The sequence below is a fragment of the Lissotriton vulgaris genome, chromosome 3_1, assembly GCF_964263255.1.
Source record: "Lissotriton vulgaris chromosome 3_1, aLisVul1.2, whole genome shotgun sequence".
NCBI lineage: Eukaryota > Metazoa > Chordata > Amphibia > Caudata > Salamandridae > Lissotriton > Lissotriton vulgaris.
In genome coordinates, this window is record NC_141689.1 from 810,737,298 (window position 1) to 810,757,225 (window position 19,928).

Sequence of the window (19,928 nt, forward strand, 5' to 3'; positions counted from 1 at the left end):
CAGACAGAGATATGTTTAACTGCAAAAAGCTTGTCAAAAGATAACAGCAGCTCATCCATTAATTGTGATCAGAACCGTTGGAATATGCGTGAGCCACAGAGTGTGTACTGATATTGGTATAGCAGCATCCAATTTACAGCTATCCATAATGAGAAACAAGGGCTGGATCGTAAGCCAGTAGCTTAAACTGAGGTCTGATAGTGCTGAGATGATTGTGGTAACTGGCAATGAGAGCTCACCATATGACCTTCCGAGATTATACACTCAGGGGCACATGCATCATTGTGTCGTTTTGCGATTCATAATTTGCGAATTTTAAGGAATCGCAAGTTGCGAATCGCAAATCGGTATGCATCATTATTTTAGCGTTTTTTTTGAGAATCGGTAAAAATCGCTCTTTTTTGCGAATCGCAATTTATTCGCGATTTTTCCGCGAATTCGCATTTTAAGAATTCGCAAAAAATTCGCTAAATTGCAAATTCTCAAAATCATTCGTTGGATTGAGGACACACCCAGGATCACACACACTGATTAAACACACCTGAAACCTAGTTTGAACTAGAGAGTGGCAGTTGGTCATTTGAACTTTGTTTGCTGCACCAGGAGGAGTGTTTTTGGAGTGCAGCAGAGGGACAAATGGAGCCAGAAATTGCTAGTCAAGACCTTCATGCCAGAAAAAGGAAGATAAAGTTTAGTGAGCAGGAGTTGCAGATTTTAATAGAGGATTTTAATAGAGGAGGTCACTCAGAGGCAGGATCAGCTGTTTGGAAAGCAGTCATTGAAGGTTCCAGAAGCAGTCAAAAGAAAACTTTGGGTGGCCATACAAGCAAAAGTAAATGCTGTGGGGGTTGCCCATCGAGATATCACCAACCTGCAAAAACGGTGGTATGACTTACGCTCTCGGGCAAAAGAAAGGATTGCAACAAGGATCAAAAGTGCCAACAGAACTGGTGGAGGCCCTCACAGGGACAGAGCAACTACCCCCCTGGAGGATTTGGTTAAGGGGACCCTTGTGACAGAAGCAGTCATTGGATTGATTCAAATAGACACCTCTGAGCATGCTGGCACTTCACAAGGTAAGATTTTTGTCTGTAATATTTTTTACACTGTAAGTATATGAGGTTGCAGGATGCAATTAAACATTTTATTACTGCTCATGTTCAAACCCCTAAAGAATTGTACACGTTGCTTTGGCATATGGTGGTTTAAAAGGCATTTTCATGAAGGAAGCAGTGCGTCATGGGACTTGTAGTTTTTCTAACATGATTAGTAAAATGTCTGAAAAAACTTCATTTTTTAAATTAAAAAAGGACACATCACTAATGAGATAGTTCAAATGCATGCATTTAGCAGGTTTATTACCAAACAAGTGTGCATTTTAGTGCTTTTTCTAACACGTCATTTCAATACATTTATATACTGAATGCACTTTATCATTTATAGATGTTGATACAGAACCAGAAAAAAAAAATTTGAAGACAATAACATGGATTTACAGAACACAACTTAGATACATCTTCAACAACTGTGCACACATTGCAAGGTAGATAGAGGGTGCGTCAGCTTCAGAAATCAGACACTGAAGAAGAACATAATGTCCCAGAACTTGAACAGCAAAATGCAGGAATCACTGGCACTTCAAATAAACAGTCAAGTCATGGCAGAAAGCTCCAAAAGTTCTTCAGAAGAAGGCCAAGGTCTTCAAAACAAAGAAACTCCATAGAAGATAACGCCCTTGCAAGTGATGTAGAATAAAAGTTATTGAAAGTGCAGCGTCTGCAAGGGAAGGATATGAGGATTATGAAGGGCAAACTGAGTCATATCAGTGAAGAAATCAGTGAAATGAGTAAAAGTTTGACTACATTAACAAAAGTGATTGAAGGTGCACATAAGGCGTCATGTGACAATTTTGACCGCATAGCAAATGCATTGGAGACTATTTGTCAGGGCATGGAAGGACAGAAGATTGCAAAATGCAATAGACACATGAGAACAATGATGAGCATGCACACATATGCCAGGGCTTTGAATAGAGTAACTCCCAGCAATGCACGACTAATTAAACATGGAATTTCCATTCAGAAGGACATTAGACAATGTTGTGGGGAGCTTTGTGAAGGTATGATGTCTATGAAAAGTGCTGCTATTGAGATGCAAGCTATAGAAAACCTTAATAAATCTGTGGAAGGGGGATTAAACATTGATTGTGATGGAAGCAGTGTCAAAATTAAAGCAAAAGAAGTGTCTGAATGCCATAGCGCAAGAGGCCAAGACCTAAACTCAAGAAAACCTATAATGTCAGAGAATGTGAAAACCAAAGCCTTAGGTTTGCGTGGAAGGAAGAAATGATTACCTGTAATAATTTGTTAGTATGTTCATGATTTCAGAAAATGCTTAAAAGTGGACCTTGACTGATTAAAGTTTGCTAAAAGTTATTTTTTTTCAAATTACATGCAGTAATGTTTTTGGAGTACCAAGCTCTTCCTTTTATTTGAACAATAAATAAAAAAAATGTAGGATAAAAATTACATTAATCTCACCTTTTAAAAAAAAATAATGCTGAGTATTTTCTGCCCTTCTTCTCCTCCCTTCTGCTGCGTCAGGTCCATGTAATCTTGCATGGGGTTGTTGAGGCTGGTTGTCATTATTTGGTAGCACATCCTCTATATCAAGTTCAAGGCCTCTCCTAGTAGCTAGGTTGTGCAGGATAGCACATGTTGCAACTATTTTGCAGCAAACATCCGAACGATATTGCAATGCTCCACCAGTCTTATGCAGTATTCTGAACCTAGACTTCATAACCCCAAAAGTCCTCTCTATCATTCTGCGAGTTGAGATATGGGCATGGTTATACTGCTGTTCTTTGTGGGTTGTTGGAGTCAGGAAAGGTGTGAGTATGTATGACCTCACCATATACACTATCTCCTATGTTTTAAGGTAAAAGTTGGAAATGAATACCAGTTTAATGCCAAAGCACAATTCTAAAATACATTACACATTGATTAATTACATTTACCTAGTGAATATCCATCTCCAAATTCTCCAGAAAGCAGGCGAGAATGGATGGCACTATGTTTAAAAATGTAGGAGTCATGGGCACTCCCTGGGTAACTGGCAACTAAGTCAGTGAGGATTCCTTTTGCATTGCAGATTGCTTGAATATTTAATGAATGGTAATTTTTCCTGTTTCTAAAAATGTACTCATTTGCAGCAGGGGGACAAATGGGAACATGTGTTCCATCAACACATCCTATTACATGTGGGAAATGTGCCATGTGGTAAAAGTCTAATTTTGTCTGAAGCAACTCCTGCTGAGTGGTAGGAAAGCTTATGTGATGGTTTATCCTATGGAGCATTGCATTGAGAAAGTCATTAAAAAATCTAGACAATGCACTCTGTGAAACCCCCCCCCCCCGCAACAGCAATGACACCTTGAAAGGAGCCAGAGGCTAGAAGATGAAGACAACATAACACCTGTACATGGGTGGGTATGGCTTGAGTCCTACGCGTTTGCCTATACAATATGGGGTCTAATTCTGCTATCAGCTCTACAATTGAGTCTGCATTAAGCCTATACTTATCATATATGTTTGAAAAGTGGAGAGTGTGTACTCCATGAAAAATCAAGATTGTACTTGTTTGGATTAATATCCGTTCTTTCAAATCTTCATACAAAGGACAGAACTACTTCAGGTTGCAGTGTGACATCTTTATTATTTTATCGTGAGACATGGACAGCCGACACATGTTTCGCCCCCTATTGGCAAGTTGCGCCGGGGCTTTCTCAAGGCTATTTCCACATATACAGCGTATATTATTACTGATTACAAATTGACAAAATCCAAAAGACAAGAGTTTCAATACTCGAGGAGCAAAGTTCTTCTGTAAGTTTTCAAAGCTGACGAGTGCAGTTCGGTCCCTGCTCGCAGCTCTCAGTCTGAATGAGAGCTGCGAGCAACAATAAATTCGTATTCACAAAATGATCTCTGATTCTGATTTAAAACCAAAGGAAAAAGTAAACATTTGAGTACTTGTTGTTCAATATACAGCAACTTGACGCATTTCAATTTTAAGTGTCATTTGATATACTGCAATTTAATGCATTCCTACTTTAAAGGCTGACGCGTTTCAAACCCAGTTTATCACTTTGTGGGTTCTCATCAGGGCTATGTCTCTTTTGTTTGTCTATAGGATATATGTAAAACAAAAAAGAAGAATTCTATTTTAGTATTTAGCTACATTTCTCTACTATTTCCCCCATTGACTCCTCCATTCGCATGTGGCACTACTTGTACCTGAATTCCAGCGTGTCGCCAGTCATCTGCTCTACAATTCACTTGCTACCTCATATGTTTCTTTATCTACAATATAAATTATATTTATAAGGACTTTTGTTTACATTTTGTTTGCAAGCTCAGTAACTCGTTTGCAAAAGCATTGCGAAAAGCCTATCTTCTCAGATCTTTATCTTCGTGTAGGCCCCCTTATCGATTATCTGTTTCGTGGTATATTCAATTACTGTAATCAAATGAAAATGCTATGATTTAATATTTGTTGCCCTCTATTTTATTCATCTAATGCTACTGTTCTTCCGACAGACAGTTTCAGAGACATACTTGCTCTCAAATAGGCGCATTCATGCGCGGGCGGCGGCACGTCTCGGCTTGTAGGATTATCACTGTGTTTTCCCTGCAAGTTATGAAAAATTTCGTCAACCAAGGGCCAATAGTCTTGCTTTACTATTTGCACTTGTTTACACTCGAGAGGGCATACCTGCTATCTTTTTTTGCGCAGTGCCGCGCTGAGCGCTTCGTGCGTCTGTGGGACGCCTGTTCTGTTTTCTTACTTTCCGTTCATCGTCTACAGTAGTCTCCTGTGTTCACACAGAACCCAAGTTTAGTTTCACAATCTATTTAGTTGGTCGCAAATTGCCTAATCTTATCGCGCATGTTACCTGTCTCTCTTGTGTGCAGAGTCTTAATCCGCTTAGTCCTTTGACACCGCGGCCATCTTTCAGTGTGTTATTTATGTATTTGGTAATTGTTTGGTAAATGGCGGCCATCTTTTAACGTGCAATTTTTTGTTGTCAAACCTGTAAGTCAGCTAGCCTAGCGGCCTTGTTTAAACATGATAGTCTGTTTTTATTTAAATTATCTATTTTGTAAACTTTGTAGTTTCACAAGACGCTTGTTTCAGTTTTTAATGTTATGGCTGCCATTCATGATTATATGTCGTCACAGCATTAGTAGTATGGACAGAACGTTATTTAAATCAAAATCGCAAAACTTCAGACAGCGTGTTTAATCCAGTTAGAGCGCTGTTAAATTTTGGGATCAAATATGCTTCTTTATGCAAAAGCAACTTCTCTGTGTCAATGGGACATTTTAACTGATTGACATTGTACAAGACCGACCATCTAAAGTCTTTTTCCCCATGTTGTTTGTCAACAAAGTGTTCAACCATAGGGGCTGATGTCACTTTATTTTAGATACGGGACCTGTGTTGTGTTATTCGTACATTCACTTGCTGATTAGTCTTACCGATGTAGATTTTTGAGCATGGGTACATGACAGCATACACGACATTTCGTGTCCGACAATTAGAGAATCCCACATGTTTCCATTTAATGTTGGCATGTTGGAATTCTTTTCCCTCAATCGTGTTGGCACAGGACACCCAATTTCCACACTTGTGGTGTCCTTCAATAGGTTTCAACCCCCATTGCGATAGTAAATTGCTCTTCGGTTTGGGCAAAGCTATTTCTGCACGTACTATGTTTTGGCCAATGCTTCTGTTTTTCTTGTAGGCAAAAGGTGGGCGGGGAAATGGGCATTCTAGATTCTCAAGAAGGTGCCAATTTTTTAAGACCATTTGTCTGATCTTATGAGTATCGGGGCCATATGTAGTCACACAGACTAATCTGTTTAGTTCTTGTTTTTCTTTTACTTCCAATAAACACTCTTGTGGTGTAAAACGGGCCCTATTATAGGAATGCTTTAACATTTTCCGTGGATAGCCTCTATTCTTCATTTCCCCATAGAATGTTTCTGCGTAGTGGTCGTGGTCTCCTATTTGCATACAATTCCTCCTAATTCGGAGTAGCTGGCCATATGGCAAATTAGCCTTTAGGCTCCTGGGATGTGCACTACGGTGATGTAGTATTGTATTTTTGTCGGTTTTCTTTTTATATAGTGATGATTGAAAGCAGCCCTCAACATATGTAATTTGTACATCTAGAAATGTCATTCTTGGAATACTCGACTCAAAAGAAAATTTTATATCTGGATGTTTCAAATTGAGCCACTCATGGAACTGCATCAACTCTGCGCGACTCCCCTGCCACAGGAGCCACACGTCGTCGATGTAGCATAGCCACTGAATTATGTGCCCCTTATGAGGATTATTATTGTCCACAAATTTTCTCTCATACTCGGCCATGAACAGTACGGCCATCTCTGGGGCATAAGGACATCCCATGGCTGTCCCTTTTGTCTGCATAAAGAACATGTCATTAAATCTGAAGTAGTTCTTTCTCAAAGCGACTCCACTAGCTTGGCACAGAGCAGTGAGGCTTAACTTAAGAGGCAATGTGTAAAGATTTGTGCAACACTTCAAACAGCAACACAGTGAAAACACCACAGAAAGACTCCACACCAGTTTAGAAATATAAATGTTATTTGCATAAATAAAATAATACCAAAATGACAAAATTGCAATAAGTAGAAGTCGAGATATGAATTTTTAAAGATTTAGGGCCAGATGTAGGTGGCCAAATACTGAGCGGTAACGCAGAAATTCGCATAATTTCTGTGTTACCGACTGATATTTGGCTGAGAGCAATGTAGGTGAGTTGAAACCTACTAGCAAAATAGGGAATAACAAAATTGCGATTCTTTATTTTGCTCTTGCATTTAAGGAATCAGAAATAGCGATTCCTTAAATGCAATGTAAGCACTAAAAAAAAGTGCACTTCAACCTTAAAGAATCGCTAATTACCACCAACTTCAACTTTTTTTAAAGTGCATTGTGGCACACATCCATGCCCTTGGGGCATGTATGTGCACCGCATGTGCACACATGCCCATTTCAGGGATGCAACAGGGTGTTCTTTGGACACCCTGGCCCCCTTGAAATAGCTCCTGCTATTTGCAATTCTTTAATACCGAATCGCAAATAGTGAATATCTTCCCATTCATTCCTATGGGTCTCCTAGCCCATAGGAATGAATGGCTAGGTATTTTGTATTAACAAATCTCAATTAGTGATTCGTTTTGAAGGAATATTAAGGAATCGCAAATATTTTAGCGATCCTACCTACATTCAATTTAGTGAGTCCTTAATAGCGATTCGGTAAAAATCGCTATTAAGGACTCGCTAAATTAAATTTACCTACATCTGGCCCTAAATGTCAAAATAATGCTTAAAAGCAGTAAGTGCCTATGAGAGTTATCTGGTCGCACTGGACAGGGGCAAAGTCAAGAGTTCAGGCCAACTGCAAGGGAGAGTAGGCCCGACACAGGAGCCACGCAAGACCCACTGAATAAAGTACCTTGATCCTGGTCACAACAGCTAGATGCAGTGTGCAGCTGAGCCATGCTTTAGTGTTGATCCCGCATTCGAGGTGATGCATTGGTTTTCTTCATGCAGTGGTGGTGATGCACACATCCTGAAGATGATGTGCCAAGCCGAGAGACTCTGGTTCCATAGACAATGTGCTGGGTTTCTTCACTCAGTCGAGGGCATGAGTCAATCTTCTCACACTGCAGCAGCAGCGATGTGGCGGGTCAGATGTGCTTTTATGGAGAAGTGCTGGTTTCAAGTGCAATGCTGCAGATTCTGCTCCTGCAACAGCGATTATGCTTTGGTTCTGTTTCACACAGACAGTAGATGCATTGGTTCAACTGGAGCAAGAATAGGGGTCCACTTCCAATGGACCAGGCAGAGGAGTCGGTGGTGTGATTTTGATATCCCTAAATCACCAAAAAGGAGGCAAGCCAACAAGCCCTTGGAAATCACTCTAGGTTCAAGCAGAGTTTGGGTTTTCCTCAGCAGATCAGAGGGTAGAAGGCAGCAGGAAAGCATAGCCGAAAAGAAGTTATTCCAGAGCAAAAGCCCAGAACAGTGAAAGTGCTTGTAGAAGCACTGCAGTCCTTCTTTGTGACAGAGTTTTTTACAGGTCGAGAGGTACCTGATTTGGTAGGGTCAGAGACCCACTACTTATTGTGCCTTTGAAATGGGGTGACTGCAAAAAAGAGTCTTTGAAGCACTCAAAGGTCCTGTCTTTCTAGCCTTGGCTCCAGACTCACTCCAGTGGGGTATTCAACCCTTGGTGGGGGGGAAGGACACTGCCTATTAAGGTTAAAGTGGCAGCAACCCCCCTTTCATCCTGCCAGTATGAGCCTTCAGGATGCAGATGGGCACTCAGACACACCTAACCTACCTGTGTTTGTGGCTGTCTATAGGGAACACACAAAGTGAAGCTGTTACCCACCCCAGACATGTATTGGAGACAGGCTGTAAGCACACAGAGCTTTAAGTGCAGAGAAATGACAACTTAGAGTAGGATTTCTAAAATAATATTGTTAAATCCAACTTTACCAGCAAAGAGGATCAATCACTACCATTCCAATGAAACAAAACACGACAGAGCTACTATTTCTCAATCAGAACTTACAGCTTAAAAGTGTAATAAGGAATTCCCAATGTTATCCCATGAGAGGAGGAGGTCTCACAGTAGTGAAAAATGTATTTAGGTGCTTTGCACTACCAGGACATGCAAAACATAAAAGTACATGTCCTACCTTTCACTTGGAAAGCACCCTTTTATGGGCTATCTAGGGCCTACCTTGGGGGTAAATTATGTGTAATAAAAGGGTGGTTTAAGGCTTGGCTATGGATTTTAGAGGCCAAGTCAACGTGGCAGAAACCACTGCACACACAGGCTCTTTAGTGGCAGGCATGAGTCATGTTTAAAGGGCTACTTCTGCTGGTGACACTATCGGTGCTGCAGACCCACTAGTGGCATTTAATTTACAGGCCCTGGGCATAGGCAGTGTGCTCTATAGGGACCTATACATAAATTAAACATTCCAATTGTGGATACACCAATGTAACCATGTTTAGTGGGGAGGCACATGCAGTTTAAAATGGCCGGCCATGGTAAATTGCTCAGAGTCCTATGGCCAGAAAAATGAATCAGCAAAAAGAGGAAGTAAGCAGGCAAAAAGTTTGGGGTATGACCTCCCTAAGACTGACAGGTCTAACAGCCACAACAGCCGGTTCAAGTTGATGAGTGCCCAATGTTTCTGTAATTCTGTATTACTTTTTTGTGTCAAGAAACACAATAACAGAAATACTTTAAAACATACTTTTACTCCTTTTGACCTCTTAAAGGTGTACCTCCTGGGTTTTCATTTATAGACAATTTGGCAGGCATCACACATCCCATATATATCATATTTGTTTCCCAATAATGATACTTCCACTTCTCCCTAATTATGCCTTAAAACATTTCCCGCAACAACAAGGTGATGAGTGGAATGCTTGAATTATTTGCAGTCACTAGCAATCATATTCCAGTCCATTGTTTTTCACCCAAAAGGCCTACCTTGTACAAACAAATCAGTGCTTATTCTGCTCCTCCTGAGAACACTCATTCTCGAAATGCCTGGTGAGGCCTCCTTCAGAAGGGACCAAATGCCACCTCAGACCAGTTTTGCTCTTCTTGAGGCTTGTCAATAAGGTTTAGCTCGTGTGCTATGGTACAGTGAGCACAAGATCCACGTCTGGGTATACCCATCACATTTAGGCATCAACTGCAACAATATCAACGAATGTCATATGGAATGTTTGAAATAATCTCAGCCACTCACTCGGGCCGCATTCCAGGCCATAATTATTTTGCCCTTCATCCCACTCTAGACAAAGGCCTGCCTTATGCAAATCAGTACTAACCCTCCTTCTCATGGGAACAGTATATCCCGAGTTGCTAGGCGAGGACCCCTTTAGAAGCGCCCACAGCCAATCTAGACTGGTTTTGCTGTATTTTGGGGGTTTGTCAGTATGGTATAGCTTGAGTCCTATGACACAGTAAGCAAGGGAAACAATGTTTGGGCAGACTCATCACACTTAGAGCATCAACTACAATGACAAAAAGATGATAGATGGAATACTTAAATTAATTATAGCCACTCGGATGTGGCCACATTCCAGTCCACCCTTATTCAATCACCATGTCACTGTAGACAAATGCCCACCTTATACAAATCATTACTTACCCTTTTCCAAATAGTAACAGTATGTGCCTAACTGCATGATGACGCCCACTCTAGAACGAACCTCAAGCAACCCACGCTAGTTTCTCCGAACTTGTGGCTCGTCAGTAGGGTGTAGCTTGAGTCCTCTGGCTCAGTTAGCATGTAACTCACTTCTAGACATCACCACACACAACAGAAAAAGGGGTAAGAGGAACAAAGTCCACTCTTGACCTCCAGTAACAATTTAACACACACAAAAAAGGAGGGACTACTAAGCATGAGCGGATTTTGCGGATTGGCAATCCGCGAATTTGCGGATTTGCGAACTCGCAATCCGCAAAATCCGCGAATTCCCGCGAATTTGCGGATTTTTTTTTTTTTTTGTGTTCGCCCGTGTTTCTGCCAGTTCGCGAGGGTTTTTACAATTTCGCAATTTGCGAACTTACCTGTTGGGTCGCAAGTTTTGCGAACTTGTTGTTTCTACGTGTCCAACCTGTTTGGGACACTCTTCTTCATCACTGCCACTCTCTGTCACCACTGCCACTCTCTGACTACTCATGCCACCCTCTGGCCCACCCATGCCACCCTCTGTTTCATCACCACACCCTCTGGTTGTCCAGTGTACATTATTTTCGGCAAAGCAAAGCACACCTTCCCTGCCTCAAGTGACCTGAATTAATTTGGGGCTGATTAATGTGTCACAGAATATTTTTTTAGCTGGCACCTGCTTCCTTAGTGCGCCCTGATTAGTGATCTTTTGCACTTGCTAAGTGCTTTCATTGTTGCAAAATTAGTTACAACACCTGCCCTGCCCCAACTGACAATAATGAATTAGGGGCTGATTAATGGATTTTAACTTCCAGCCTGGCTCCTGCTTGTCTCCCTTAGCTGTAATTCATGACCTTTGTGGCATATGTGTAACTATTCTGAGGTTCAGAGCAGGGTCACATAATAGTTTCAACTGGCAACTGAACTCTGGAGGGGCCCCTCAGGAAGCACTACAGGAAATGGCTACTAATGATGTGCCTGAACTTTTGAACCTGGTAAGTAGTTACTTTCAGTTTTGCTTAGAACGTATTTCTGCAATTTCGCACTTATTCGCGGGGCGCGAACTCACGCGAACAGTGCGAGCAGTGCGAGCAAAATCCGCTGCTCGCGGATTTGCGGATTTTGCAGGAAATTCGCAAATCTCGCGGATTGCGGATTTCCCGAAAATCCGCAAAATCCGCGAGCGGAACGGATTTTCCGCCCATGCCTAGGGACTACGTGCTCAGACTCACTGTGCTCTACGGTCAGGGAAATACCAGAAAAGTTTTAAAACTACCCTCACACACAGTAAACTGTGTCATGCTTCATCATAGAGCTGCTAACACACCTTCCTGCAAGTCAACGCTGGAGGTGGAGCCATAGGGAGTGAAAGACAATACAACACAAAAAGATATTGACGAGAAATTGGTATCCCAATTGGAAAAAGGTACAGAAAAATTAGTCTAAAAACTGGACACGGGATATCCTCAATCCCATTTTAATCCTGAATTGCTTGTCCATATCAAAATGGGCTAAAACCTGTGCAATAAAATCAAATCTGCATGGTCCAAAAGGATATCTGTACAACTTGTGGGTCATCCAGAATAATCATATTTCTCTGGCTCAGTTCAGGATCAGTGACCAGAATGAATGCCACCCTGTAAATGGAGTAATTAATAGTGCTTACCACAGCTTCTGAACTGCGAAGTGTGGGGATAAAAATATCTATATTTGTTAATTACTTGACAGCCCAGACCCACTGAACAAAGGAGGAAGCCCTGAGACCTGGAGCCAACATAGGAGGGGGCTCCTTTTTGAACAATTGGTGGGAAAGGCACTAGCATGATGTCAGTGATGGAGCGGAGTGAAACACAAAGAGCACATGTGACCAGTGACTCCTGGATGACGCCATCTTAAACTGTTACAGCATGCTGTGCAGGAGGGTTGGGATGGGGTGGAGAGGTGATGTGTGTGGCACCAGAGAATTAGCCTGGGGTGCCTTGCTTCTAGATCTCCACCCCCTTTAAAAACTCTTGCACACATAGGAGACTCATTCTTGGTTTGTGCTTCTTGCAGCTGGACCCTGAGATTGTGACAGCCATAAACAAATGGAAGATAGAAACTCCCTGTTGCCCAAAAAGGACTAAGGACTCTGCCCCAGTTGAACCCACGACCAGTGGGTCTCTCCAAGGGCGAGTGAGGTTGGCCCTTTTAGAGCCCCTAAAGACCAGTTTGGAGAATGCTATGGATTTCTGTGCCCAGAGAAAACGTTCAAAACCAACAAAACAAGTGCCAGCACTGAAACTTAGTGGCATAGATAATTTGCAACAGACTAGAAACGTCAATTTTTAGTCATGTAGTTGAGTTAATTCATCAACATTTATTTTTTATTTTTCAATTTTTGCAAAGGAGTATACAAACTTATTATAAATATGTGCAGTAAACAAAGACAAACGACGTCAGAGAAGGAATATAAGTGCTCCACGACCAAATTCCATACACCCTCTTTCACAATCACTCCCTCAATCACAACCAGATTCTCTTCACACACTTTCAACAAAGACAAACATAACATACATATAATTGTGCAGACAAGAACAGTTATAAAAATTGTGATGGTGCCTACGTGAACCTTTTTTTTATATATAGTAGTTCAGTTTAGAAAATCATATCTTAATGAGTGGCTGCGCAAAACCTAAATCACAAACATGATCAGCCACTATTCAATATTGAATTGTAAGCTTACTGTTCTAAGTTTTTAGACACATAGAGCTAACTAACAACGTAGGGTACACCAAAACAACAAGGTCGACGCGTTTCAAACCGGACCCTTTTTGTCCGGTTCTCATCAGGACCAACAGCTAATCTGGAAAGAGGACAAAAACAACTGTTTTATCAACTAATATGATTTTTTTTAAAACACAAAAATACTGTCATGGCGTCCACCCATTGCCTCCTAGCTTTAGTATCAGCAGTGGAATCACTCAGGTATAATGTGATATGTGATTCCAGAAAAAATGATAATAAATCATGAAGACACCGTCTAGGTTATAGACCACAGACACTATACACAGTGCCCCTAGTATCCAAGCACCTGTGGGCTTACCTCCAAGTGGTGTGGAGCCAAGCTGTTAAACAGACGTGGGAGACATGTGGCTCAGGGCTTTTCTTCAACTTGTATTATCTACCAAGGGATACACAAGAGGGAGGAGCCGAGACGGGAAGGACGTGGACCGTCTCGGCTCCCGGCCAGTGCGCTGCTCCGGCCTGGAGCCCGGCGTCCCTGGGAGATCCCCTGCGACGTACTCGCCTCATAACTGTGGCGGAGGGCGTGGGCACCTGCAGGGCTACCCAGATCGCTGCTGGTGCCGGTGGAGTGCAGAACGCTGAGTGCTCCTGATCCCCGCCGAGGACCCAACATGGCGGCCGCCCGTTGCCAGCTCGGGCGGTAGAGCAGCGGGGAGGAGGAGCGGAGACCGGGAACGAGTCGGTCGGGCGCTGTGCACCCGAACCGTGTGTGGGACGCCTGCCGCGTCCCCCGCTGCCACCTCGCTGCTGGTGTCTGTGGAGCGGCGCTGGCTGGCGGCTATCGGTCCCTGCCGGAGACCCAACATGGCGGACGCCCGCTGTCGGCCCGGGCTGAAGAGCGGCTGAAGGAACGGCAGAGAGGTGAGCGGAGACCGGGGGCGAGTCGCACAGGCGCTGATCAACTGAGCGGTATGTAGGGCCCCCACTGCGGCCCCCGCTACCACCCGCTGTCGCCCGCCGAGACTCTTGCCCCCCCTTCCCCCTTGCTGACCACGCTGCTTAGCCGGTGCCTGACTCTAAGATGGCGCCCTGGGGGACACGCTTTCTCTGACCGGCAGACACAGGCTCCGGGCACACGAACACGAACGCGGAGGATAGTGCCCTGGTGGACTCTGGAGGACTTCTCTCGCGGACTAGACCCTCCCTCCATACCCTGCATCCTATCCACCCTTCATCTATGCTGGGAATGCTGTGGTTTGCTCGGACAGTTTGCGCTGGACTCTAGCCCTTCCCTCCGGACCCTTGCATCCCACCCACCCCTCCTCTATGCTGGTACTAGTGTAGTGTTTGCAATGGTCCTTTGTACTCTCTACCACCCCTATATATTACCCATAGAGTGCTTCCAGTCACATCCCTCCTGTTAGGATAGAAGACAACTCTAACGACTAGTATCCTATGTGATTATTAGATTGTATCCATGTGTATCCCCTCCCTGTCTTTATAACTATAGCCTTAACGACTAATCGACTGTGAAACTGCTGGAATATAGCCATGTGTTCCCCTCCCCCGTGTGAAGTGATAACCCTACTCACTAGAGCAAAAAGAAATGTGTTCCTGAAATGTGTAACGTAACTGACTCTATGTAAAGTGCCTTGTAAAGGGGCAGCTGACATTCCAGGAGCCTAGTCCCGACAGCTCGACGACTTCGGAGGGTTGGAAGTGGTCCCCCGCTACACGGCGGAGGAGGGCTCTGGACATCGAATGCTGTCTTTGTAAAGCGCGCTGATAACCTAATCGGTTCAAGATCCTGAAATGTGCAACGTAACTGATTCTATGTAAACTGCTGTGATAACATGTAACTGTTGCTATGTAAAGCGCTCTGATAACCTAATCGGTTCAAGTTCGCGCTATAGAAAACTCTAAAAATAAAATAAATAAATAAATGCTTGTTTAACCACTTCATTTTTTAGAAGAGGACTGAGGTCTAATGCCCTACGTGATGATTCTTACTTTGGTTAGAGTCCCTGGAAGCTAGTCCTCCCTGCATGGGCAGCAGCGGTGTTGACTCGCAGCGTGGGCGGCGTGCAATCAAATTCCCTCGTTCTGTAAAAAGCAGTTGCAACCACATAAGTTCAACTGTCAACGCTTATTTGGTTGAAAAAAGTTTGGGAGGTGAAGGGTTGTCGCTTACCGGGTCAGAATGGAAATACGGTCTCAGTACCGTGGCCGTCAGAATCGGGTATGCCGCGGCGTCTCCGATCGCTTGGTAAACCCGGAAGAGTGAAGCACTACCTTTGATTGGTTGCAAAGCGCCCACGTGACGCCTTACGTCTTAGGCGCCGGGAAGGTTTAAAGTGCCCGCTGCATGAAAGCGTTACCACAACGATTAGGCAAACGGGGCAGATATAAAATTGAGCTAAGTGTCAAGCCAGGTAGCAACCGGGTTCTGGCTTTGCAATGGCGAGGTGTGTTTACACAGCGTAAAGATAGAGGGCTGCATATTTTTCCAAACCATGATGGTATGTCAGTGGACACTACCAGGTTGAATTTCTGCATTGAAAGTGCATCCTTCCAAGGAAGATCTTCAATAGTGGAATTGCACCTAGTGTCTTTTATTTAATGGATCCTTGCTATTACAGACAATTCATTAAGGCCATTAATAGCGGTGTTGAATTTCATAATAAGGTGGGCCTCACGTTGGCTAAGTTTTGTCTCTATGTCACCACCTCTTATGTCTGTCTCAATTTTGGCCAGTACAGTCCATTTGAGATCTGCCTCTCTATGCTCACTCAGTCGCCAGTGATTCACCAGTGGGGCATTTGCTACATTTCTGCGTATTCGTGATTTATGTTGTGTGATTCTTTGTCTGATCTCTTTCGAAGTTTTTCCTACATATAATTTTGGGCAGGGGCACACAATCCCATACACCACATTCTTTGTTTTGCAGTTAGTGAATGTAGAATGCTTCCAAAAAATCCCTCTGTGCTGAAAGACATCTCCTTCCATTGTTTGATCGCAGCATGTGCAGGTCCCGCATCTATGGTGGCCCTGGACTGGTTGTAAGCCTAGTAGACCTCTTAATGAACTTCCTTGCTCTTGGGAAGTGCTGCTCTTGTTACAAAGTTCGCAATACTTTTCTCTTTTTTAAAAGCGAAAAGCGGTGGTTTTTGTAAGCTGGTGTCTAGATTTTTAATCAGGTGCCAGTTTTGATGGATGATCTTCTTAAACTGATTAGCATTTGGACAGAATGTATTTATTATTTATATTTTATTTTATAGCATTTGTAAGGCGCGCAGCTACCCAAAAAGGGTTTCCCGGCGCCAGAAACGCAAAACACTCAGATATCACTGGGGAGAGAACAGACAAAGCAATTATTTATTAAAAAGCCACGTTTTTATGCTCTTTCTAAAATTCACATAGCTTTCCTCCTTGCGAATGTAAAAGGGCAGTGTGTTCCACAGCATTGGCCCCAGGTAGGAGAAAGATCTCCCGCCTATTCTGGCTCTTTTAAACCTTGGTACTGCAAAGTTTGCCGCTGTACCTGAACGCAGGTTACGGTTTGGGAGGTAGGGTTTAGCAAGGGCCTGAAGATATTTGGGGGCAGTGCCAGCTTTGATTTTAAATAGGTAGCTCAAGGCTTTGAAACGAATACGGTTCTCAACCTTAAGCCAATGCAGATCCTTGAGATGTTGGGTGATCCTAGCAGATCTGGGGATTTTACAAAGCAGTCTAGCCGCAGCGTTCTGCACTAGTTGCAGACGCTTTATCACTGCCTTATTTGAGCCCAGGTATAAGATGTTACCGTAGTCAAGCCGAGATGTCACTAAGGCATTGACCACGGTCTTCTGGGTAGTAGGCGGCAGCATCCAGATGATTTTGCGTAACCATTTGATAATGGTGAAGCATATACCTGCCACTTTGTTTGCTTGCTGGGACATGGATAAACAATCATCAATGGTGACCCCAAGGTTTCTAACCTGCGAGGCTGGAGATGGAAGTTTACCCAATGATGGTGGCCAATGGGAATCATTCCAGAGATCTTTGCCATTTCCTAACAGGAGTACTTCTGTTTTATCTCCATTTAGTTTAAGTTGGTTGTCTGACATCCAGCAAAAAATTTCTTGGAGGCCTACTTTTAATGCAGATGGGGTAGACATGTCAGATTTGGAGAGTGAGAATAGGACTTGTGAATCATCTGCATACAACTCTTGATGCTTGATTCTTTTTTCCAATAACGTCTCGCGAGGTGTCCACCATGCTCTACGTAATGCATTTATTAGTAGCTTCTTCGGGTACCCCCGAGCAAGCCGGCGTTCCAATAGATTTTGTGCATTTGAAAAATATTCATCCTTGAATGTACAGTTTCGCCTTATTCCTAAGAATTGGCCGAAGGGCAAATTTTGGCGTAGGTTGCGTGGGTGGTTGCTTGTATAATGCAACGCTTTGTTGCGGTCCGTCTTTTTTCGGAATTGTCCTTCAGAGGCATATACTTTAACATCCAGGAAGGTGATTTGGTGGTTGGAAGATTCCATTGTGAATTTGATGTCCTTTGTCCATCTGTTCAGCCAGTTAAGGAACTCGAGTAGCTCTTCCTGTGTTCCATTCCATATTACAAATGCATCATCAATATATCACATCCACTTAGACAGGCATGCAGAAAAAGGGTTGTTATTAAAGATGAATTTGTCCTCAAAGAGGCCCATGAATAGTACTGCCAATTCTGGCGCAAAAGGGCAGCCCATGGCTACCCCTTTAATTTGATAGAAGAAATCCGTCCCAAAGGAAAAATAGTTTTTTTGGAGAGCAAACTTGGCTAATTACATAATAAAGTCCGTCGGTACTCTAGCCGGTTGTTCCCTGGTATCCAAGAAATAGGTAAGGGTGGCAAGTGCTTCCTCCTGAGGAATCTGGGAATACAGCGCCACCACATCCATGGTAACCAATAGCTGCTTGGATGGATCAAAATCAATATTTGATATTCTGTTGATAAAAGCTGTTGTATCCTGTCGATGAGCAGGAATTTGGGTGATGAGTGGTTTTAAGAAAAAATCAATATATTTCGAAACTGGCTCCAGAAGTGAATCACAGCCGGAAATTATAGGTCTCCCCGGGGGGTTTGTTTCACTTTTGTGGACCTTTGGAAGGGCATAAAAGACTGGAACACGTGGGTGTTTGTTCTGAAGAAAGAGTGATTCTTTGGGTCCTAAGAACCCTTGTTCGCATCCCTGTTGGATTAAATTAAACAGTTGGCCTTGTAGTTCCACTGTGGGATCTTTTGCTATTTTCTTATAGCATTCTGGGTCGCTTAGTTGTCTCATCACTTCCTTCTTGTATTTGTCCAATCCCCACACCACTATTGCTCCCCCCTTGTCTGCTTGTTTTATGACTAACGACGAATCATTCTTTAGGGAGAAGATGGCATCTTTTTGTTCCTTAGACAAGTTGAAATAAGTATATTGGTTTTTTGTCTCTATTTGAGTGATGGCTGATAGAACCGTTTTTTCGAAGGTGATCACTTCTTTGGGGATTTTGTTTCCAGGTGGACAAAATGTAGACTTTTTCTTCAAACCAGTTACTTCTGTCTCCGTGATATTTAGTTGATCCCTGAAAAAAGGTTTTAATCAGATTTTTCGACAAAATTCTAGTGCTTCAAGTTTCATTTTGACGAAGTCAGTCTTTTTTGTAGGCACAAAAGAGAGTCCCTTTTCAAGGACCTGTTTTTCGGCATCCGTCAGGATTCGATCTGATAAATTGAAATATGGCACCATCTCTAGTTTTTGTAAAATTGGCGCCTCGTTGTCATCTCCCATGGCTGTGAGTTGTAATGGGGTCTGCCTCTGGCCCTCCGTTGGCCTCTGCCTAAAAAAGGCTGCGAGTTGTTTCTTTGGTGTTGTTGATTATACTGTCCACCTCTTCTATTACTGCCACTGGGACCTGCTTCGTTAGTTTCCACTTCAGACCCTGAGGAGGACGATGTATCCGAGAACGTTAGAAACTTATTCCTCAATCTACTCTGAGGATTTTGGAGGTATCGCCTTGAATCTGTTCGTGTGGAAATATCTTTTTTGAGAAACGGGTAGATATTTTCCAAAGAAAAGTTGTTTTTATCTATTTCAAATTCATTAGATTTTTGTGCCACAGTGTAATCCTTAAATTCCAGGATCTCTTTATCAACCTTATCCAATAGTGCTTTTGAGTCAGGGATTAGTTGGTTGTTCTTAATTTCTGCTTCCAATGTTTCTATTTCTTCCAATTGTTTGCGGGCTAACCGTAATGCTGTCTCAACCGTCAATACCATCAGGTCTCTGCTGCACTTAGTCTCTATGCAGCTAAAGCCTTTTTTATACTCCAGGTCCTCAATAAAGACCATAGGGATATTTCGAACTTGCAGTCCTGCTGGAATTGTTCTAGCTCTAAGGTGTTGTATTGACACTTAGCTCAATTTTATATCTGCCCCGTGTGCCTAATCGTTGTGGTAACAGTTCTGACAGCGCGCTTTCATGCAGCAGGCACTTTAAACCTTCCCGGCGCCTAAGACGTAAGGCGTCACGTGGGCGCTTTGCAACCAATCAAAGGTAGCGCTTCACTCTTCCGGGTTTACCGAGCGATCGGAGACGCTGCGGCATACCCGATACTGACGGCCACGGTACTGAGACCGTATTTCCATTCTGACCCGGTAAGCGATAACCCTTCAAAAACAACAAAAACAACTTTTCTTTGGAAAATATCTACCCGTTTCTCAACAAAGATTTCTACACACGAACAGATTCAAGGCGATATCTCCAAAATCCTCAGAGTAGATCGAGGAATAAGTTTCTAACGTTCTCGGATACATCGTCCTCCTCAGGGTCTGAAGTGGAAACTAAGGAAGCAGGTCCCAGTGGCAGTAATAGAAGA